The following is a 23,969-nucleotide window of genomic DNA, read 5'->3' as shown; positions in this document are numbered from 1 at the left end:
TTCCAATTGTGCCCCTGCATAACAACAGACGCAAAGTCACATGAAAAGGGTTCCATGATCCCTCTCCGACTCGCACAGCTGCTGGGATGTGCCCGGCTGCAATGTCAATGTCGCAGCAGATAATGATAGCCCATCAATCCAGACAAAAATCAATTTTAAGCTGAGTCTATCTTCTCGGACTCTTTTCAGCTACAAATGTATCTGTGAGTGCGTGACAATATATGTTCGCTTATGATTTGGTCAAAGCGGATTAAACAAGATTAGCATCTACCCACCAATCAACATCTTCCATTATACTCAAGTCACCTAACTTTTTAAAATCTCTTTAAAATTATTACTATGTAAACACCACAGGCCTTAAGTTGCTGATCAAGTAAATATATGGATATCAAAAGGACTTGAGTTTTATGATAATTAATCCAGTCTGACATTCTTTTGGTTAATATCTTGAAGAGAACTGTCCTCAGAACTCCAGCTGTGCTCTGACTTCATTCACAACTGGATTTGGTTGGACTGCAGTTCTTAGATCTGTTCTGTTGTTTCCCGAATTGCTTCATTATGTCTATCACTTGCTGCTTATGCTGTTAGGCACACAAGTAGTCTTCTTTGGGAACTTAATCAGGTTAACACCTCATTTTTAGGTATTCATGCTGCTGTAACTGGCATGCCCTCCTGAATTCTCTCAGTTGAATGAGGATTGATACACTGGTTTGATGCTAAGAGGTAAATTGGGGAATATGCTGGGCCGTGATTCTGTAAGTTTTGTTGGAGTACAATTCTACTGCTGTTGGTGGAAGGAAAGAGCTAAACTCTTACACTGTCAGCCCCATGCACAAGAAGCTACATGCAGTATCATGAACACTGATAGGCCAAGACATGAAATACGAGCAACACTGTACAATGATGCAAGATCACAACTGCAGTAAGGGGAGTTTAAGATCCAACTTGACATAGGAGTTGGGAAAGAAGCAGCTGATCAGATTGTCTCATTCATAATCATAAAGAGACTCTGTGAGATTATTGTACTGTTGGAGAGAGGATGGAGGATGTTGGGGCAATGAAGAGCCCTTCAAAAGGAACTAATCTGCCTGAAAGTCATGGTTTCAAATCGATTGTGATGCATTTAACAGAAAGCTGATTAAATCTGTTTTTATCCCCAAAAGATAACAAGACTGATGGTGCTTCCAATCATCATCAGAAACAAACCCCAGAATACATTGTTCACAGATGAATATCAAGAGCCAATCAACATCCAACTCCTGCAATTATTCAGCAAACTTATGTGTGATGAACCAGAAAATCACTATTCACTCTGTGCAGATGGACAGTGATGTGGGGAAGTATTGGCCCAGTGGTATTGTCGCTAGACAGTTAATCCAAAGCCCCAGATAACGTTCTGGAGACCTGGGTTCAAAGCCTACTACAGCAGCTGGGGGAATTTGAATTCAATTTTAAAAAAAACTCGAGAATTTAAGAGTCCAATGATGACCATTAATCGATTGTCAGAAAAACCCATCTGGATCACTAATGCCCTTTCAGGAAGGAAGCTGCTATCCTTACCTGGTCTGGCCTACATTGTGACCTCAGACCCACAGCAATGGGGTTGACTCTTACCTGCCCACCGGGCAATTAGGGATAGGCAGTAAATGCTGCCGGGATAGCGACACCCTCATCCTGTGAATGAATAAAGGAAAATAAAAGTCTCTACCCAGTGTGAATCTGTACATGTTCAACAATGTTGTGAACATTTCCAAAACTATGTTCTCTATATGCAAAACTTTATGAACTGCCAAAACCATTGTTCATTCCTTGGTGTGAAAAATAGAGAGAAAAAATCCTTCAGCTGTGGTTATGAGTAAATTCATTGGTGTCTCAGCAGGATGGATGCCTGAGTGAATCCCTCGTCCAGACACCCCCTCCCCACTCCCCGCCCCCTCCCCCCACACACACAGAGCAGGTCAACAGCTCCCCAGTCTGACTGGTTTGGCCAGTTTCCAGCTGGGGTGGGTAAAGAAATCCCCACATTTCCAGAGTCTGTCCCTAGTGTGGCTGTACTGGTGTTTTGCCATTTCAGATAAATGTTAGCAGACTGTTACACACACTGTTAGCTCACCACCCCCCCCCCCCCCCCAAAAACCCAGTATAAAGCAGTAAACATTATCTCCTGCTGTGGAAGGACAGCCTGTATTGGTCGGAGTAGGAACACTGAGCAGATTTACCAAAATGACAACTTAATCAGTGACCAGAGCAAGTTAAGCAAGTCCAAATAAAATGCATTATAGCACAGAAAGTGGCCAATCAAATCCAAGCTGGCTCTCTGCAGCAGAATCCCATATTCTCATTCCCCATACATCCCCCAAACTTTGCAAGTTAATTTCCCTCAGAACTGATCTAATTGTTTTTATCAATCATTGATCTTCTCTCCTTGCGCCACCATAATAGGCAACATGTTCTGCATATTTCCAGCCAATACAGTCAGCAGAAACACTTGCTCATCTCCCGCTGTCTCAAAACCTTACATCTGACCTTAACGCTTGTGCCATCACCTATCAAATGCAGATATTTTTGTCTGCTATATCTAGGTCTGTTATAATCTTATACAGCTCTATCAAAACTATATCCATCTTCTTCACTTCAAAGAAATTAGCAATTTCTTCAAATCGATCCAGTGACTGCATTTTCTTCATCAGTGAACCACTCCAGTAAGTCTGTACTCCACACTCTGAAGATCACTCATATCCTTCATTGTTGATGCCCATTTTGTTCCACAAATCCAGACGAGAAAGTTTTCTGCACAACAGCAGTAGCTTTATTATTGGACAGCTGGTGAGAGTTTCAAAGCATCTCTAAAGTCGCTGAGTGTCTACTTGTAGAGACTCTTCTTCATGAATCTCTGCCTTACCCACAGAGACACTATATTTAATAGGAATTAGACAAAGGTATATCAGTCACATGGGCGATTGTCATTACATAGTTTACAGCAGGTAATTATGACCTTACAAAGCTTGATGAATGACGATGAGCTGTGATAATGTGTGATGGATTACAGAAATTGATTATCATATTGTTCATGATTATGTGTTGATGGGAAGAGATTAAGGCAGAAGGGTTCTTCCTCCAGTAAATGGGGGATTCACTTCCCTATGCTCATATGGAGGGGAGGTAAGACAATAGGAGTGGGAGGCAGTTTAACAGGATTTTGCACAGGGCTCTCAGTCTTGTCTGGAAAGGGCAAATTCCTCTGTCTGGGGTTACAGGGCAATCCACATATGTGGCAGCAAGAAGTTCTATTTTGAGATACTGTCAGCATCCCCCCTTCTGTGGTGTTTCATCTGTATTGTAAGAGTACAGGCCTTCAGTTGATGAAATAAGGCCTTTGCCAGAGGAATGTTTAACCCTTGAGACCCCACGGTGTCCTGAAAGAGAAACAAAAGGTATGGAACTGGCCCCTCTGTGGTATTTTAACTTCCTCGTTCTGACCAGGAATCTGTTGACCAGAATTGAATGCAATGATTGACTGTGACCTAACTAGAGATTTGTCAAGGGTCAGCATCTTTTCCGTGAGTTTGTTATCATTCCACCAATAATGAATCCCAGCATCCCATTTGTTTTACTCAAAACACTTTCTGTTTTCTCTCCTTTAATGATTGGTACACATTGTCCCCCATTCCTGCTGTCCTGCTGTCTGTGTCTGTGCCATTCAAATATATATATATTTCCTTTCTACATTGCTTCTCTCAAAATGCGTCAACTTACTGTGTGTTCTAAAGAAGAGACATATTCCACTCAAAATACTATCTTTCGCTCCACACATTCTACCCTCTGGAAAACAGAACAGTACAGCACTGGAATAATTGGCCCACAGTGTGTGGATCATGATGCTATTCCAAACTAATTCCATCTGCCTGTACATGATCCATATCCCTGCCAATCCATGCCTGCTTATGTGTCTGCCCAAATGCCTCTTAAACGTTGCGATTGTTTCTGATTTTCCCATCTCTCAGTAAAGTACATTCTTGTCACTTACCACCTTCTGCATAAGAAACTTGTCTGACACAACTCCCTTTAAACTTGCACATGTTGCACATGTTGCACAAATATTAAGCAGATCATGCAGCAGCTGTGAAGAAAAATCAGTTAATGTTTTGGGTCTGGTCACCGTTCCTCAGAAACGTTAATTGTAATTTATCTTCATAGAAGCTGCTCGACCTGCTGAACTTTTCTTGAAAATGTTTTTCTTTCTAGTTTAAAACATCTGCAGTTGTTTTGGTTTTCATTTCCTTTAAACTTGCCCCCTCTCCCCTTAAAGCTATGGCCTCTAGAATTTGCCATTTTCACCTTGGAAAAAGATTCAGATTATTCACTCTGTCTGAACCTTTCGGATCACCCGCAGCCACTGACATTCCCAAGACAAAAATCCATGTCATTCCAACCTCTCCCAATCCAGGCAACATCGTGGTAAACCTGTTTTCACGCTGTCCAAAGCCTCCACATCCTCCTTTTTATGTGGTGATCAAAACAGCACACAATACTCCAAAGGTGGCCGAATGACATATTTCATTTAGTCAGTCAGTCGGAAAGCATTTCAGGAATTGGAGTGACACTAGATGTTCCAAGATATTCACAGTCCTGGTTAAAACACCTTGGAGCAGATTTTCAGTTCTGGGTACCCTACCTGGGGACTCCCCCAGAACCAAGTATAAATCAGTAAACAGTATCTCCTGCTGTGGAAGGACAACCTGTGTTGGTCTGAGCATGAACACAGAGCGGATTTACCTTAATGATAATTTAACCCCTGAAGACAAATTACCAGAACAAGTTAAGCAAGTGCAAAAAAAGGTGTTATGGCACAAAAAGGGGCCCATCAATCCAAGCTGGCTCTATGTAGCAGAATCCCTTATTCTCATTCTCTAACTGTCCCCAAACCCCTGGAAGTTTATTTCCCTCAGATCTGATATAATCGTATTTGTTAATCATTGATCAACCCTACTTGCACCACCATAATAGGCAGCATGTTCTGCATATTTCCAGCCTATACAGTCAGCAGGAGCACTTGCTCATCTCCCACTTTCTCATAAGGTTATATCTAATCTTAAATTTTGAGCCATCACCGATCAAGTGCAATTTATTTTATTGTCTGCTCTATCTAGATGTGTTATAATCTTATCCATTTTAATCTATCAAGATATATTCAACTTGATTTCTTCAAAGAAAATAACATTTTTTTCCCAAATCAATCCTGTTACTGCATTTTCTTCATTGGTGCACCACACCAGTAAGTTTGTATTCCACACCCTGAAGATCACTCAGATCCTTCCTGAGCAGGAATCTGTTGACCTGAATTGGATACAATGATTGACTGTGACCTAATCAGTCACTGAAATTGTTTAATGAAACCCAGGATCCCATATGTTTTGATCAAAACACTTTGATTATGTCCTCTCTCCTTTAAAGAATTGCACACATTGTTTTCCCCCCTTCCCTCAGTCTCTCCTCTTTGTGTCTGTGCTATCCAAATATATATTTCCTTTCCGCATTGCTTTTCTAAAAATGTATCAACTCACTGTGTGTTCTAAAACATATTAACTCTCGCTCCATACGTTGTACCCCCTTGAAAACAGAACAGTACAACACCGGAATAATGGGCCCACCATGTCTGTGCAGACCATGATGCCATTCCAAACTAATTCCACCTGCCTGGACATATCCATGTCCCTGCCAACCCCTGCCGGCTTATGTGTCGTCCCAAATGCCTCTGAAGCATTATGACTGTTTCTGCTTTTACCAACTCCCAGGAGAGTAAATTCTAGTCATCTACCACCTTTTGCATAAGAAACTTGCCTGACATAACTCCCTTTAAACTTCCACATGTTGTTGGAAATGCTCAGCAGGTCTTGCAGCATCTGAGAAAATAAAACTCCGTTAATGTTTCGGGTCCTTCATCAGAAACGTGAACTCTGATTTCTCTTCACAGATGCTTCCAGACTTGTTGAGCATTTCCAGAAACTTCTGTTTTTGTTTCTGATTTACCGCATCTTCTGTTCTTTTGGTTTTTATTTTGTTTAAATTTCCCCCTGTCCCCTGAAATCTATGGCCTCTAGAATTTGTCATTTCTACCTTGGAAAACGATTAAGATTATAGAACATAGAACATAGAACAATAAAGCGCAGAACAGGCCCTTCGGCCCTCAATGTTGCGCCGACCTGTGGAATTTTCTCAACTCGTCCCCATACACTATCCCAAAATCATCCATGAGCTTATCGAAGGATTGTTTAAAACTCCCTAATGTGGCTGAGTTGACTACCTTAGCTGGTAGGGCATTACACACACTTTCCATTCTCTCTGTGTAAAGAATTTGCCTCTGACATCTGTCTTAAATCTATCACCCCTCAATTTGTAGTTGTGCCGTCTCGTACAAGCTGACGTCATCATCCTAGGAAAAAGACTTTCACTGTCTACCCTATCTAATCCTCAGATTATCTTGTATGTCTCTATAAATCCCCCCTTAGCTGCCTTGTTTCCAATGAGAACAGATCCAAGTCTCTCAGCCTTTCCTCATAAGACCTTCCCTCCAGTCCAGGCACCATCCTTCTGCACCTTTTCCAAAGCTTCCACATCCTTTTCATAATGGGGCGACCAGAACTGTACACAATATTCCAACTGTGGCCGCACCAGTGTTTTGTATAGTTGCAATATGATATTGTGGTTCCAGAACTCACTCCCTCTACGAATGAAACCTAACACACCGGATGCCGCCTTAACAGCACTATCCACTTGGGTGGCAACTTTCAGGGATCTATTTACATGGACTCCAAGATCACTCTGCACATCCACACCACCAAGAATCTTTCCATTGACCCAGTACTCTGCCTTCCTGTTATTCTTCCCAAAGTGCATCACCTCACATTTCGCTGCAAAGGAATTCCACTTGCACCTCTCGCAAAAAGTGAGACAAATCAACATGATATAAAGATCCAACAGAGTCACTCCATTCATTTAGACATAAAGGGAACATGATTATCTGGTCTATCAGAGAGCAAAGGTTTCAAAAAACATTGTGTGTGGTCAAACACCAACACAGACACACGTACACACACACACACACACACACACACACACACACACATAAGAATACGAGTGTTCCAGTGAACTGACTGCAGAAATTATTTAACATTATCCAGTTAACAATCTAAAAACATTCACAGACAGAGAAGCCATAAATATGTTGTGTTTATGGGAAAGGATTCACCAGATCATCCAACTTGGAGATATGTGAGGAGATGAGCACAATGGCAATGTCTGGATTGTGAGAAGAATTGCAAATTCCCAGACCTACTGGAGACTCATTGACACAGACATTCTGTGTGAAGAGATTTATTTTGTCATCCAGCTTCATGTCACACCAGTGACTTTACACTGAAAAGAGACCTTTCCGTTGACTGTGGTGAAAAAAAAAACTTTAAGATCTGTAAAGGTCTTAAATTCAATGGTCTTTATTTAACATCACCCTATTCACACGGGGAAGAAGTCGTTCAGCTGTTCCATGCATCGGAAGGTATTCACTTGAGGATCCAGCAATGCCTTGCTCTTTCTTCCCTGATCAGAGACTCAAGCATTTTCCCCACTACAGGTGTTACGCTAACTGATCTATACTTCCCCATCTTTTGTCTACATTTCTTTTTAAACAGCGGTGCCACTGTATTCCAATCTGCAGAGACTGCCCCAGAGTCCAGCACATTTGGAAAATTACTGACAGTGCAGCTGTTCTATCCACAACTGTCTCTTTTAGCACCCTGGGATGCATTACACCATGACCAGGAGAATTCTCTATCCTTAGCTCCATGAGCTTGCCCAACACTAGCATTCCGTAATAATGTTTATTTCCAAGTCCTCACCAACTCCATCTCTTTGTCAATCACTGGCGTGTTATTAGTGCCCTCCACTGTGAAGACCGATACAAAATACCTGTTCAGTGCCTTAGCCGTTTTATCACATCCCATAACGAAATGGCCCTTCTCATCCTCTGAAGGACCAACATTTACCTTCGCCATTCTTTTTCATTTCAAGTTTTCATCGAAACTTCTGCTCACTGTCTTTAAATTCTGTGATGCATTTTTCTCTCCTGTTCTTTCTTACGGTTCTTTACCGCTCTTCTTGTGGCTTTCTTTTGACCTTTAATGCTTTCCCAATCATCCAGTTTCATGCTGTTTTGATCACTTTGTATGCCTCAGTTTTCAGTGTGAGAGATGGGGAGGGAGAGTGGGGAGGGGAGGGGGAGGGATAGGGGAGGAGAGAGGGTGAGAAGAGAGGGTGGAGGAGGGGGCGGTGCGGGGATAAGGGGATTGGGGAAAGAGGCAGCACAGAGGAAAGAAGGGGTGGACAGAGGGCTGTTGGAGAGAGGGGGTAGGAGAGAGCTGGGAACGGTGGGTGAGAGTAGGAGGAGAGATGGGAGAAGAGAATAGGAGGAGTTGGGTAGGAGAGGGAAAATGAGGACATGGGGTGATGAGCGAGGCGTGAATGGCATGAGGGGGAGTAGAAGGGTGTAGGATGTAGGAAAGGGGGGTTATAGGAGAGAGGGAGAGAAATGAAGGAGAGGAGTAGAGGTGAGGAGCAAGTGGAAGGTGGAGGAGGGGGAGGAGACAGTGAATGAAGTGGGGGGGCGAGTGATGGGGAGGAGAAGGGAGGAGAGGGTGTAGGAGAGAGGGGGAAGGAGAGGGGGAGTAGAGGGGGTCGGAGGAGAAGGCAGAGGGGAAGTTTGTGCTGTGAGGCGAGGGAGAGTTTGGGGTGGAGTAGGAGAGGGGGTGGAGAAGGGGGTGAGAGGTGGAGGAGAGAGGGACTTGGGGGTGGAGGATGTGTGAAGGGTTGGGGAGGAGAGCGGTGAAGATGAGGAGGAGGGGGAGGATGGGGGAGGACGGTGAGAGGTGAGGGGGAGAAGAGAGTGCGGGAGGAGAGGCAGTAGTGGAGGAAGGAGGGGGAGGGTGAGGAGGGAAGGGGAGCAGAGACAGGGAGGAGAGCCATCAAAGGGGGGGCAGGAGAGATGGTAGAGTAGAGGGGAGGACAAGTGGGAGGAGAGGATACGAGGGGAGAACATAGGGGGTAGGGAAGGGGTTCAGGAGAAGGGATGAAGAAGAAGGGGATGGGAGAGGGGAAGAAGTGAGTGTGGGGAAGAGGGGAGGAGAGGGCGGGTGGGTAGAGAGGAGAGGAGGGGAGGTGAAGAAAGGAGAGGGTGGAAGATGAGAAGGGGTGAGGAGAGGGAATGAGAAGAGAGGGGCTGAGGAGAGAGGGGAGAAGGGAGAGAGGAGAGGTGAGAGGGAGAGGGGAAAAGGAGAGGAGAGGGGAGAGGTGAGTGGGGAGATGAGAGAGATATGGGGATGAGAGAGGAGAGAGGGAAGAGGGGAGAGGAGAGAGGAGAGAGGGGAGGGGGGAGGGGAGAGGAGAGAGGAGAGTGTGGAGAGGAGAGCATAGAGAGAGGAGAGGAAAGAGGGGAGAGGGAAGAGGGAAGAGGAGACAGTGGTGAGGAGTGAGAGGAGTGAGTAGTGACGAGTGAGAGGAGGGGTAGAGGGGAGAGGAGAGAGTGCAGAGGTGAGCGGGAGAGGGGAGAAAAGAGAGCTGAGGGGAAAGGTGAGGGGGAGAGAAGAGAGGGGAGAGGAGAGAGGAGGGAGCAGAGAGCAGAGGGGGAGAGCAGACAGTGGTGAGGAGTGAGAGGAGAGGGGAGACGAGAGAGGGAAGAGGCTAGAGGGGAGAGGAGAGAGTAGAGAGGGAGGAGGAGAGGGGATAGGTGATGAGGAGAGAGGGGAAAAGAGAGAGCGGAGAGGAGACAGAAGAGCTGGGAGGGGGAGAAGGGAGAAGAGAGAGTGGTGAGGAGTGAGAGGAGAGGAGAGAGGAGAGAGGGATGAGGAAGGGGAGGGGGAAGACGAGAGAGGGGAGGGGGAGAAGAGAGGAGAGGAGAGAGCAGAGGGGGAGAGGGGAGAGGTGAGGGAAGGAGAGAGAGGGATAGGAGAGAGAGGAAGTGAGAGAGGTGAAGAGACAGAAAGAGGGGGAAGCGAGTGAGGGGAGGAGAGTGTAGGGGAGGAGACGGGAGGAGAGAGGGGGATGAGAGAGATGGGGTGGAGAGTGAGTGGGCGAGAGGGAAGGAGAGAGAGGGGAGGAGAGAGAGTGGGTGGAGTGAGGGGGAGGAAGGAGAGAGTGAGGAAAGAGAGGAGAGGTTAGGGGAGGATGGGGCAGGGGAGAAGGGAGAGGGGAGGGGAGGGTGTGTGAGGAGAGAGGGCGAGGAGAGAGAGGGGAGGAAAGAGAGTGGGGATGGAGAGAGGGAGGAGAGAGAGGGGAAGTTAGGGGAGGATGGAGAGGGGGAGGAGAGGAGGGGAGGGAGTGGGAGGAGAAAGGGGAGGATGGAGTGGGGAAGAAGAGAGGGGGTGGAAGAGAGGGGCGGAAGACTGAGAGTGGGAAGATGAGGTAGAGAGCAGCAGGGGGAAAGGAGAGTGTCAGAGATGGGGAGAAGGAGAGTAGGTGAGGTGTGGGGGCGAGGAGGAGGAGAGCAGAAGTGGATGTTAGCAGGGAGAGAAGAGGAGAGGGGGAGGAGGTGGTGATGTGGAGAGAGGGAGTAGACAGCAGGAGGGGGTGGGAGCAGAAGGAGGTGGCGAGGAGAGTTCGAGGGGACAGAGTGGTTGGAGATGGGAGAGGAGGAGATTGGGTGAAAGGCAGAATGGCAGATGGGTAGGACGGTGAAATTGGGGGAGGAAAGTGAGGAGAGAATCAGGAAGAAGGGTGAGGACCGGCTGGCAGAGGAGAGGGGAGTAAGAGAGGGGTGGGAAGATTGGTAGGAGAGTAACCCACCCAGACCTTTCTCCACCTGAACACTTCATCTAACCCTATGGGCAACTCCCCCATGACCAGTCCACTGTGACCTGCACATCATTGGACCGGGTGAGGAAACCCACGCAAACACTGGGGAGAATGTGCACCCTCCACACAAACAATCGCCTGGGGCAGGATTTTTACAGGGTCCCTGGCACTGTGAGGTATCAGTGGTAACCACTGAGCCACAGTGAGACCCTAATGAGAGAGAATGGGGGAAGAGAGAGGAGAGAGGGGAGAGAGAAGAGGAATGGGACAGAGAAGAGTGAGGGGGAGGAGAGAGAGGGAGAAGAGGGGAGGGGAGAAGAAAGGTGAAGAAGAGGTGAAGGGAGAGCAAGAGAATGAGAGTGTGAAAGAGAAAATGAGAGAGGGAGAGAAAGAGGAGTGAGAAGAGAGAGAGCGAGAGGGAGAGAGGGAGATAGATAGAAAAGTCAGAAAAGGAACAAGTGACCCACAGCCCACACAGAGACAGTAACAGGTCAATATTCCCCCTGTCAGCCCACATGGTGTGAGTACAATGGCTGACTGAGCTAGGTTCAAATACTCCCAAGGTCTGTCACTCAACCCCATCTCCTCCCCAACTCAGTTCATCCTGTCAGCTCCCAGCCTCCTCTACCTGGAACACACCTCCCCCCAGGAATGTGACACACCAACAATCACCTAAGACTTTTTTACAGACCGTCAGCGAGGATACGATGGAGAAATTATATGCAGTGATTGGTAATGAATGAGGATGGAACACTCAAATGCCAATTGTTTACAGTTTCTGATGAATTGATTGATCATGTCAGATTTTGATGAGATGTTTGTTTAGCGTTTCCTGTCTGTGAATCGTCTCCAAATTGGTAGGTGAGGCACGGTGGCACGGTGGGTTAGCACTGCTGCCTTACAGCGCCCGAGACCCGGGTTCAATTCCTCCCTCAGGCGACTCTCTGTGTGGAGTCTGCACATTTTCCCCGTGGCTGCGTGGGTTTCCTCCAGGTGTTCCGGTTTCCTCCCACAATCCAAAAATGTGCAGGTTAGGTGAATTGGCCATGCTAAATTGCCCGTAGTGTTTGGTGAAGGGGTAAACGTAGGAGTATGGGTTTGGGTGGTATGCGGGTCGGTTGGGCTGAAGGGCCTGCTTCCAAACTGTAAGTAATCTAATCTAATTTAAATATTCAAAAAGTTTAATAAACGGAGTGTCAGTCCAGGTGAGAAATCAGACAGACAAATAATGCCCTTTGCTTTATACTTTTGTGGGTATATCCTTCTTTGCAATCCATCACTATTCGGGCAAAGAGAAAAGAATAATCAAAATAAAGTAAGAAATTATCTCTAGAAATGAACATTATATTTCTCTCCCAAAGCTTGCCAGTCCTATTGGGTTCCTCCTGCACCCTCTCTTTTATTTCAGAAACTCACATTATCCCTCCTCCTGGCCGAGGGTTATCAGTACACTCACAACAGAGATGATCACACATTGTGCAGGATGGGAGGGTCCTGAGAGGGGATAGACTCATTCATTTCCCAGAAGGTTTCAGGAGTGATTTATGATGAGATGGAGCAATTGCAGTTGAAGCGAGATGCGACAGAGCTTATTGGCTTATAATTGATGTAGATAAGGAATTTGAAAACAAGATGTTCACATTAGCTGTCGAAATGGACGATGAGATACAAAAATTAAGATTCTGGATAGGTTGACAGGGATGATTTGATGAAGTGGTCATATGGAAGGGATTCAATACCCACTGTATCTTAATGGTATACATTTAGACTGAACAGCCTGAAGTTCTGTATTTAATTTCCAGATTCTGTCAAGCCGTGGGCTTGAATTATCCCAGTACCAGAGCCATAGTGATGTAGCTCAGGCAGTCACATTGAAAGGCCTGGGTATCTTCCAATTTGTCATGGTTCCTTCTCCTGTTTTGAAGACCCCTCAAGCTCTCTGACACTTTTGGTAATGAAAGCAGGAAAATTGGTGACAGCCTCTATAAACAGTGAGAGCTCCAGTTGTTCCACCGCCCTTCAGATCCCCGCTAAACTTCCTGCTGTAGGGAAATTGGCACGTCTGGCTGGTGACAGGCTGTATGGCTCCAATGGTCAGCAGCGGGCTGCAAGATAAAGGTTGCTAGTTTAAGATCATCCAGGTATGGAGATTTGTTTGTTCCAGATCAGTCTATGGGAATACTACCCTACCTCCATTTAAACCGGAAAATCCATGGCAAGATTGAATTGCAGCCCAAACCATTGATGATTCTGTGTTCCCTGGCTCCACATGGAGTAAGACAGGTACAAACACTGCTCTATCCAGACCCCTGCTGTCAACAGAAAGTGGCCACTGCAGCTCCCTGCACAGCCCTTGGACACAGCTTACAGAAACTCCCCCCTCATGAACGGCGCTTCCCGTGTGAAAATTTTGACATTTAATGATGTAACAGCTCCAACCAAACCCCTGTCCCCAAAATTCAAAGTTGCAGAATTTAGTGATGAGAACAGTGTTATGAAGGTGAAGGCCTGCCCTCCACCTTTAAATGAGAGTGAATGCTGTTCAGAACTGAGACCTGACAAATACCAGCTAGCAGTCTCAGCGTGTACTGAAAAATTGGAAAGATGTAACATTTGGCTGTGAAACAAACCTGAATTGGTTGCTAATTAGAAAACAATTCCTATTTTGCCAATCAATTTAAATTATTCCTCAGAATATTAAAATCCAATCGCGCTTCAATTTAGTGTTTCGAAACACTGTACAACCGAGGGCGTCCATAATGTTGCCCCCACTGACCATTCCCCATGAAACATGCCCTGGTCCTCAGCTGAGGGTTTTTGCCAGGAACATTTGTTCATTGGCTTTGAACTGGGTCGCCTGCCTAAGAAAATCAGATGCGGTACTGCTTTTAGTGGAAGGATCAGAGCACGGTAACTCCACTCTGAAACAGAATGGCCATCAATGCTGTACACATCTGTGCATATTCAGAACCAGGTTGGAGAAACGCATAACAATGTTTCACACAGTAATGAAACGGGATTGCATTTCTTTTCACCACTCGAACAGATATGAGTGAGCAAATTCAAAGTCAGGTTTGCTGATGTGAACAGCACATTAGAAAGCTCTGCGCGTGTCAGTCTGAAAGGCTGCCTTCGGGAATAAGGCTATTCTTGCTGGATTTTGACACAGGGTGATTTTGTGTCAGAGTCGTCCAGCGCTAAAATTTACAGCCGTTCAACGCTTCACCTTTCTGTTTCCAGGAGCTGGTTGCTCTCCAGCCTAACTGGCACCATTGAAAAATTAAGAAAATCACGTGAAATTGCTCACAAAGTATATTTGTCAGGGGCGCACAGTTTGGAATGTAGGGCGAGTCTGAAAATGCTGGGACAGCTTTCCTTTCATTGTCGGCATGAACTGAAGGGAGGTTTGTCAACGGAATACTTAAGTTTTTGTATTCCGCAATGTGGGGCGAGTTGAAAACTGGAGAGCATAGGTTGAAGGTGAGACAGGTAAAATATAAAAGGGACTTTTATATCTTTCCGACACAGAAAGCTGTGAGTGTCTGGAGTCAACTACCAGAGGAAGTGGAGGAGGCGAGTACACTCAGAAGATTTCAAAGGCAACTGGATGAGTTTCTGGATAGGAAGGGTTTAGTTGGATAGGGGCCAAATGCTGGGAAATGGATTTTGTTTAAAATGCATTTTTAGAGATTTCGAAGCATGAATGCTGTTCTGGGACAGTCCGAGGGCAATCAGCGAGAAACGGCTCCCAGCTCCTACAGCGGAGCAATTCCAAATTATGCTCCCAACATACCGTCACCTCCCAACAAACTCTGAAATGAGGGAAAACAAAGAACCGAATATGAATGGACCATGAAAAGTGAATATTCCCAAACACAGTCTGGATTAGATTAGTTTGCCCATCCGATCAACCATGTGGCAGTGCCTGCTGCCCAGGTCTCCAGAACAGAAGTGAAGGAAATGAGAGAAATTTAAGACCATATGACATCACAACTAACCGGAATTATTTTCCCATCCGCCAGAACACCAAATAATGAGAAGTAAAGTCACTGCAGGATTAAGTTTCACAGCAGCGATGAAATACCAATCTCCGTTCAGTTTCAGCAAAAACAGTGAACAACACAACTTGGCCGGAACATGATGCAGCAGTGGAACCGCTTGACGCCTGGGCTTTCCATATGGGAGGCGAATGTGATCACTACAGCATGGACACTGGCCCACTGGAGAGGGTGCACACTCCCAAATCAGAGATACATTTCCAATAAGCGAAGGAAGATGGTCGTGTTGGAATTTAAATACTGAACATTAACACGCTGCAGTAAAACCGGAAACACACACAAATGGTGGGATTCAAACACACGCCTCATTAGAGATTGGAGCTACAATGCAGCACCTCCTACCAGAAGGCCAGCCACTGCAGTCGCACATTTTCTTACACTTTCAATGGTGCTCCTGCAAAACAACAGAACCAAAGTCACAGGGAAAGACTTCCCCCATCCCTGTCCTGCTCGCACTGCTGCTGGGATCTGCCCAGCTGCAATATCAATCTTGCAGCAGATAATGATAACCCTTCAATCCACACAAAAACCAAAGGGAAGCTGTTCCTACCTTCTGAGAATTGTGTGAGCCACAAATGCAATGTCTGCACAAGAGAATGGAAATTCGATTCTGATTCAACAACGAAACCAAGAGCTGCATGATATTACTAGAATTTCGATTGTTGCCTTGGTAAATGATTTCACCCATTGCTCGAAACAGGACGACTTTCACCTTCACACGGAACATGAAACACGCTGAAAGACAGGGAAAATGCACAAAGCTGAGCAGGCCGTGTTCCACATCATACCGTGCAACATACTGACGGTTACGACGTCTGTTTTGCAGATTTAACGTCCCAAAGAATGTTCTCGCCCTGATAAGTGAGGGGAGCATTGCAATCGGAGAAAGACAGATCAGATTGTGAGGAAGCGCAAACATCAGTGCCAGTACAAGTTGTCGCTTTCCTTGTCTTTTACCTTCACAATGGAACTTGTTGCACAGATGTTTACACCTGGACATGAGCCACACGGCTGCCAACTCAGGTGGCAACCAGAGTGGGGATCGATGGAAAGTGACTCAGAAAGTTTACTAAATTCTCTGGTGCTTATTAGAGGTGCAGTTTCTGTTCACGTTAATCTAAAAGGCAGTTTCTGAACATAGTAACAGAAGCCAAAGTTGATTCCCCCATGCACACATCAGAAGGTGTCAGAGAGATTGTTAACTGTACCTGAGTGCTCTATGTTCTCGATGTGAAGAGCTCTCACACCTGAGTCACCTTCCACTCTCTTGTTGCCAAATGAATCACAAAGAAGGAGCTGCACCAGAGCTGCAATTGCCACACTTTTCCACTCGCCCTCCCCGTTTACGTTTTCCTGCTCGTCAGTGATTTAAAGAAAATTAATTGCATGCGATGTCATTCTGTAGCCTCTCGTCGATTCCTCCGTTTCAGTTCCAACATAGCTTAGATCTCGGGGCGCACCTTAATAAGAGCGACGCTATGACAGCACAGGTCCGAAGGTTCCTCTGAGAGTGTAAGTTTTTTCATTGCTGTTGCTGATTGAATGAGCCATTGACGTGCGAACTGCTCCAAAACATGATTCAGGACCTCCGGTGCCATCTCTCGCGCGTTGAATAACAACAAACAACTTCCAAATGAGGCATTTCAGAGAAGACTTGGGGGTACGTTTGACAGACAGACAAGTTCAGGAATTCGTGGTGCGCTGTGACACCAGCGCATCAGCTTCTTCCCTGCCTTTGAACCGAGCCGCCTGCGCAAGGAATGCAAATGCGGTACTACTTTTTGTGGAAGGATCAGAACGCGGCAACTACACTCTCAAAGAGAATGGCATTTGATCAGAACCAGGTTGGAGAAAATCTTTATACTGCTTTGCAAGGTAATTAAATGGAGTTGCCTTACATTTCACGACGAGAGCAGATTCGTTCAAGCAAATTCGAAAGCAGGTTTACAGATGGGAAAGCAAGCAAGGAAGCTCCGTTCTTGCGCATGGGAACGGCTGCAGTTGAAGAACAAAGCAGTTTCTGCCCAGTTTTGAACAAGGGACCTTTCGCGCGTTAGGCGAACGTGATGACCACTACACCACAGAAACCAGCCGAGGAGATCCTACTGCAGCTCAGTGGCATCCAGCACTGAAAGTTGAATAATTCTACGTTTCAGCTTTCTGTTTCCAATAGCTTGTTATTGTCCAGCGTAACATGATCTTATGGAAGGGTTGTAAACTGAGTATTTATGTGTTTTACCCAAGTTGGGGTGAGTTGAAAAATCGAAAGCATAGTTTTAAGGTGAGTGGGCTGAAATTGACAAAGGACCTGAGGCACATTTCCCACACAGAAGGTTGTGCGTGTTTGGAATGAGCTCCCAGAGGAAGTGGAGGAGGCGATTACACTGAGAAAATTGCAAAGGTAATCGGATGAGTTTCTGGATAAGATTGGTTTAGCGGGATTGGGGCCAAATGCTGGGGAACGGGACTTGTTTAATCTTGGCTATGCGGTGAGCATGGACGAGATTCACCGAAGTATCTGTTTCCACGCGGTGTACCCCAATACCGTCGTGTTGCTTACACCGGCTTTAAAGGATTCCTTTTTAGCAGAGCTTGCTGTTCCAGTCTGTGGCACAATCGTTTAGTCTATTCGACTGCTCACGGGAAAGGTAGTATTGTGAAACACTGCAGAAACGATCGACTTCCTTACGTATGCTCCGACTGACCATACTCCGTGAAATTTTCCCAGACCCTCAGTTGAGGATTTTTGCTGCTGGAAGTTACCTCAGAAACCCTGTTAACCCGTAATGTACTGAGCGAATCGCAAAACAGTAAGCATTTAACACGTAACGCAAACAAAACTGGCATGCCGAATGCATTTTCAGACACAGAGATGCATGAAAGCTAAATGTGAGACAGTCCGAGGGCATGAGTCATAAAGTAATCTCACAACTAACAACAGGGCAATTCCAAACTACTCTTTCAAACATACTGCAGCCTTAGTGCACCAACACTTCCCAGACAATGCTGAAAAGAGAGAAGGAAAAAACATAATAATAACGGGCCATAAAAAGTAAATTTCACCAATCACAGTCTCGATTAGATTGCCTTTCCCTTCCGATGTCTCCAGGATGGAAATAAAGGAAATGGGAGAAATTCAATAACATGTGACATCGAAATTCATTGGATCGATTTCCCCATTGGCCAGAAAACCAAATAACGACGAGTCGAGTCACCAAATTACGAGTTAACAGGGTTTCTGAGGTAACTTCCAGCAGCAAAAATCCTCAACTGAGGGTCTGGAAAAATTTCACGGAGTATGGTCAGTCGGAGCAAAAGTAAGGAAGTCGTTCGTTTCTGCAGTGTTTCATCACAACAGCGATGAAATAACAGTCTCCATTCGGTTCCAGTAAACGCTCAAATTGCCTGGAACAGCAGTGCTGTTTGCGATTTTCCGCGTGGCACTGTCCCACACCACAGTTAATTCCCCGGGAAGCAAACGCATTTTACTTTTGTTTTCAACATCAATACAGTGGGGGCGGAAACAGCATTTTAACAAGCTGCAGCATTGGAGTTAAACAGCAGAAATGGCAGTGGCGGGATTCGAACCCGCGCCCCTTTCAAGACTGGAACCTGGATCCAGCGCCTTAGACCGCTCGGCCACACTACCAGCCCATCGCACAGCCCCTTTTCTTGCATTTCCAATTGTGCCCCTGCATAACAACAGACGCAAAGTCACATGAAAAGGGTTCCATGATCCCTCTCCGACTCGCACAGCTGCTGGGATGTGCCCGGCTGCAATGTCAATGTCGCAGCAGATAATGATAGCCCATCAATCCAGACAAAAATCAATTTTAAGCTGAGTCTATCTTCTCGGACTCTTTTCAGCTACAAATGTATCTGTGAGTGCGTGACAATATATGTTCGCTTATGATTTGGTCAAATAACCATGAGCTGCTTGACATTACTGCAATTTCGATTATTGCTTTGCTAAATGATTTCACCCATTGCTCGAAAAAGGACGACTTTCACGTTTACACGGAACACGAAACACGCCGGACTACAGGGAAAATGCACAAAGCTGAGCAGGCCGTGTTCCAAATCATACCGTGCAGCATTTATTCAGTCACTGTGTCTGTTTTGCAGAATAAGGGTCCCAAAGAAAGTTCTCTACCCTAAAACCGGAAGTCGCATTACATTCCGAGAGCGACAGATCACATTGTGAGGATGCTCTGACCTCGGAGCCTGTTCGAGATGACACTTTCCGTGCCTTTTACCTTAAACGGGCAATTTGCTGCAGAGATGTTCACTCCTGGACATGAGCCACATGGATACCAAGTGAGTCGGAAACCTGTGCGGGAATCGACGAGAAGCGACTCAATACATTTTGCTAACTTCCATGGTGCTTATTAGAAATGGAGTTTCTGTTCACCTCAATCTAAAAGGCAGTTTCTGAACATAGTGACAGAACTCAAAAGGTAATTACCTCACCCCACCGCCACTCCGGAAGAGGTGCTAACTGCCCTTGATTGCTTTTTGTTCTCGATGTGAAGAGCTCTCACGCCTGAGTCACCTTCACGTCTGTGTTTGCTGAGTGAATCACAAAGAAGGAGTTTCACCAGAGCTTCAATTGCCACACCTCTCCACTCGCCCTCTCCGTGAACATTTTCCTGCTCGTCAGTGATTTAAAGAAAATTAAATGGATGCGATGTCATTCTGTAGCCTCTCTGTCGATTCCTCCGTTACAGTTCCAACATGGCTTAGATCTCGGGGCGCACCTTCATACTAGCGACGCTATGACAGCACAGGTCCGGAGGTTCCTCTCAGAGTCTATGTTTTTTTTCATTGCTGTTGCTGATTGAATGAGCCACTAACGTGCGAACTGCTCCAAAACATGATTCAGGACCTCCGGTGCCAACTCACGCGCGTTGAATAACGACAGACAGCTTCCAAATGAAGCCTTTCAGAGACGACTTTGGGGTACGTTTGACAGACAGACAAGTTCAGGAATTCGTGGTGCGCTGTGACACCAGCGCATCCGCTTCTTCCCTGCCTTTGAACCGGGCCGCCTGCGCAAGGAATGCAAATGCGGTACTGCTTTTCGTGGAAGGATCAGAACGCGGCAACTACACTCTCAAACAGAATGGCATATGATCAGAACCAGGTTGGAGAAAAACTTTATAACGCTTTGCACAGTAATTAAATGGAGTTGCCTTGCATTTCACTACGAGAGCAGATTCGTTCAAGCGAATTCGAAGGCAGGTTTGCAGATGGGAAAGCAAGCAAGGAAGCTCCGTTCTTGTGCATGTGAAAGGCTGCACTTGAAAAAGGAAGCAGTTTCTGCCCAGTTTCGAACTGGGGACCTTTCGCGTGTTAGGCGAACGTGATGACCACTACACCACAGAAACCAGCCGAGGCTACCGTACTGCAGCTCAGTGGCATCCAGCACTGAACGTTGAAGCAATTCTACGTTTCACCTTTCTGTTTCCAATAGCTTGTTATTGTCCAGCGAAATTAACATCTTGAAAACGTAAAAAAAACCACGTGAAATTGATGACAAAATATAGACAAGGATGTCGTCAATGTTTGGACCGTAGGGCGAGGTGGAATAAGCTGGGACGACTTTCCCCGCAGCATAACGGCTGCGACATGATCTTATGGAAGGGTTGTAAACTGAGTATTTATGTGTTTTACCCAAGTTGGGGTGAGTTGAAAAATCGAGAGCATCGGTTAAAGGTGAGTGGGCTGAAATTGACAAAGGACCTGCGGCACATTTCCCACACAGAAGGTTGTGCGCGTTTGGAATGAGCTACCAGAGGAAGTGACGGAGGCGATTACACTCAGAAAATTGCAAAGGTAATCGGATGAGTTTCTGGATAGGATGGGTTTAGCGGGATAGGGGCCAAATGCTGGGGAACGGGACTTGTTTAACTTTGGCTAGGTGGTGAGCATGGACGAGATACACCGAAGTATCTGATTCCACGAGGTGTACCCCAATACCGTCGTGTTGCTTACACCGGCTTTAAAGGATTACTTTTTAGCAGAGCTTGCCGTCGCAGTCTGTGGCACAATCGTTTCATCTGTTCGACTGCTCACGGGAAAGGTAGTATTGTGAAATACTGCAGAAACGAGCGACTTCCTTACTTTTGCTCCGACTGACCATACTCCGTGAAATTTTCCCAGACCCTCAGTTGAGGATTTCTGCTGCTGGAAGTTACCTCAGAAACCCTGTTAACTCGTAATGTACTGAGCGAATCGCAAAACAGTAAGCATTTAACACGGAACACAAACAAAACTGGCATGCCTAATGCATTTTCAGACACAGAGATGCATGAATGCTAAATGTGAGACAGTCCGAGGGCATGAGTCATAAAGTAATCTCACAACTAACAACAGGGCAATTCCAAACTACTCTTTCAAACATACTGCAGCCTTAGTGCACCAACACTTCCCAGACAATGCTGAAAAGAGAGAAAGAAAGAACATAATAAGAAGGGGCCATAAAAAGTGAATTTCACCAATCACAGTCTCGATGAGATTCCCTTTCCGTTCCGATGCCTCCAGGACGGAAATAAAGGAAATGGGAGAAATTCAATAACATGTGACATCGAAATTCATTGGATCGATTTCCCCATTGACCAGAAAACCAAATAACGACGAGTCGAGTCACCACATTACGAGTTAACAGGGTTTCTGAGGTAACTTCCAGCAGCAAAAATCCTCAACTGTGGGTCCGGGGAAATTTCACGGAGTATGGTCAGTCGGAGCAAAAGTAAGGAAGTCGTTCGTTTCTGCAGTGTTTCATCACAACAGCGATGAAATAACAGTCTCCATTCGGTTCCAGTAAACGCTCAAATTGCCTGGAACAGCAGAGCTGTTTGCGATTTTCCGCGTGGCACTGTCCCACACCACAGTTAATTCCCCGGGAAGCAAACGCATTTTACTTTTGTTTTCAACATCAATACAGTGGGGGCGGAAACAGCATTTTAACAAGCTGCAGCATTGGAGTTAAACAGCAGAAATGGCAGTGGCGGGATTCGAACCCGCGCCCCTTTCAAGACTGGAACCTGGATCCAGCGCCTTAGACCGCTCGGCCACACTACCAGCCGACCGCACAGCCCCTTTTCTTGCATTTCCAATTGTGCCCCTGCATAACAACAGACGCAAAGTCACATGAAAAGGGTTCCATGATCCCTCTCCGACTCGCACAGCTGCTGGGATGTGCCCGGCTGCAATGTCAATGTCGCAGCAGATAATGATAGCCCATCAATCCAGACAAAAATCAATTTTAAGCTGAGTCTATCTTCTCGGACTCTTTTCAGCTACAAATGTATCTGTGAGTGCGTGACAATATATGTTCGCTTATGATTTGGTCAAATAACCATGAGCTGCTTGACATTACTGCAATTTCGATTCTTGCTTTGCTAAATGATTTCACCCATTGCTCGAAAAAGGACGACTTTCACGTTTACACGGAACACGAAACACGCCGGACTACAGGGAAAATGCACAAAGCTGAGCAGGCCGTGTTCCAAATCATACCGTGCAGCATTTATTCAGTCACTGTGTCTGTTTTGCAGAATAAGGGTCCCAAAGAAAGTTCTCTACCCTAAAACCGGAAGTCGCATTACATTCCGAGAGCGACAGATCACGTTGTGAGGATGCTCTGACCTCGGAGCCTGTTCGAGATGACACTTTCCGTGCCTTTTACCTTAACCGTGCAATTTGCTGCAGAGATGTTCACTCCTGGACATGAGCCACATGGATACCAAGTGAGTCGGAAACCTGTGCGGGAATCGACGAGAAGCGACTCAATACATTTTGCTAACTTCCATGGTGCTTCTTAGAAATGGAGTTTCTGTTCACCTCAATCTAAAAGGCAGTTTCTGAACATAGTAACAGAACTCAAAAGGTAATTACCTCACCCCACCCCCAGTCCGGAAGAGGTGCTAACTGCCCTTGATTGCTTTTTGTTCTCGATGTGAAGAGCTCTCACGCCTGAGTCACCTTCACGTCTCTGTTTGCTGAGTGAATCACAAAGAAGGAGTTTCACCAGAGCTTCAATTGCCACACCTCTCCACTCGCCCTCTCCGTGAACATTTTCCTGCTCGTCAGTGATTTAAAGAAAATTAAATGGATGCGATGTCATTCTGTAGCCTCTCTGTCGATTCCTCCGTTACAGTTCCAACATGGCTTAGATCTCGGGGCGCACGATACTAGCGACGCTATGACAGCACAGGTCCGGAGGTTCCTCTCAGAGTGTATGTTTTTTTTCATTGCTGTTGCTGATTGAATGAGCCACTAACGTGCGAACTGCTCCAAAACATGATTCAGGACCTCCGGTGCCAACTCTCGCGCGTTGAATAACGACAGACAGCTTCCAAATGAAGCCTTTCAGAGACGACTTTGGGGTACGTTTGACAGACAGACAAGTTCAGGAATTCGTGGTGCGCTGTGACACCAGCGCATCAGCTTCTTCCCTGCCTTTGAACCGGGCCGCCTGCGCAAGGAATTCAAATGCGGTACTGCTTTTCGTGGAAGGATCAGAACACGGCAACTACACTCTCAAACAGAATGGCATATGATCAGAACCAGGTTGGAGAAAAACTTTATAACGCTTTGCACAGTAATTAAATGGAGTTGCCTTGCATTTCACTACGAGAGCAGATTCGTTCAAGCAAATTCGAAGGCAGGTTTGCAGATGGGAAAGCAAGCAAGGAAGCTCCGTTCTTGTGCAAGTGAAAGGCTGCACTTGAAAAAGGAAGCAGTTTCTGCCCAGTTTCGAACTGGGGACCTTTCGCGTGTTAGGCGAACGTGATGACCACTACACCACAGAAACCAGCCGAGGCTACTGTACTGCAGCTCAGTGGCATCCAGCACTGAAAGTTGAAGCAATTCTACGTTTCACCTTTCTGTTTCCAATAGCTTGTTATTGTCCAGCGAAATTACCATCTTGAAAACGTAAAAAAAACCACGTGAAATTGATGACAAAATATAGACAAGGATGTCGTCAATGTTTGGACCATAGGGCGAGGTGGAATAAGCTGGGACGACTTTCCCCGCAGCATAACGGCTGCGACATGATCTTAT

At 46.0% G+C, this 23,969-nt stretch overlaps 4 non-coding genes across 4 annotated transcripts; all 4 read right to left on the bottom strand.

Moving 5' to 3' along the window:
* Nucleotides 1–18,467: 18,467 nt before the first annotated feature.
* On the bottom strand, nucleotides 18,468–18,549 carry trnal-cag (transfer RNA leucine (anticodon CAG)). The gene has a single exon. It is a non-coding gene; the product is annotated as a tRNA-Leu (tRNA).
* A 1,665-nt stretch (nucleotides 18,550–20,214) lies between these two features.
* trnav-aac (transfer RNA valine (anticodon AAC)) lies at nucleotides 20,215–20,287 on the bottom strand. The gene has a single exon. It is a non-coding gene; the product is annotated as a tRNA-Val (tRNA).
* Nucleotides 20,288–21,901: 1,614 nt separating this feature from the next.
* Nucleotides 21,902–21,983, bottom strand: trnal-cag (transfer RNA leucine (anticodon CAG)). Its single transcript has one exon. It is a non-coding gene; the product is annotated as a tRNA-Leu (tRNA).
* A 1,662-nt stretch (nucleotides 21,984–23,645) lies between these two features.
* trnav-aac (transfer RNA valine (anticodon AAC)) lies at nucleotides 23,646–23,718 on the bottom strand. Its single transcript has one exon. It is a non-coding gene; the product is annotated as a tRNA-Val (tRNA).
* Nucleotides 23,719–23,969: the final 251 nt, after the last annotated feature.

Source organism: Chiloscyllium punctatum, chromosome 31 (assembly GCF_047496795.1).
Source record: "Chiloscyllium punctatum isolate Juve2018m chromosome 31, sChiPun1.3, whole genome shotgun sequence".
Taxonomy (NCBI): domain Eukaryota; kingdom Metazoa; phylum Chordata; class Chondrichthyes; order Orectolobiformes; family Hemiscylliidae; genus Chiloscyllium; species Chiloscyllium punctatum.
Note: the sequence above shows the minus strand (reverse complement) of the source record. Positions and strands in the feature narration are given on the sequence as shown.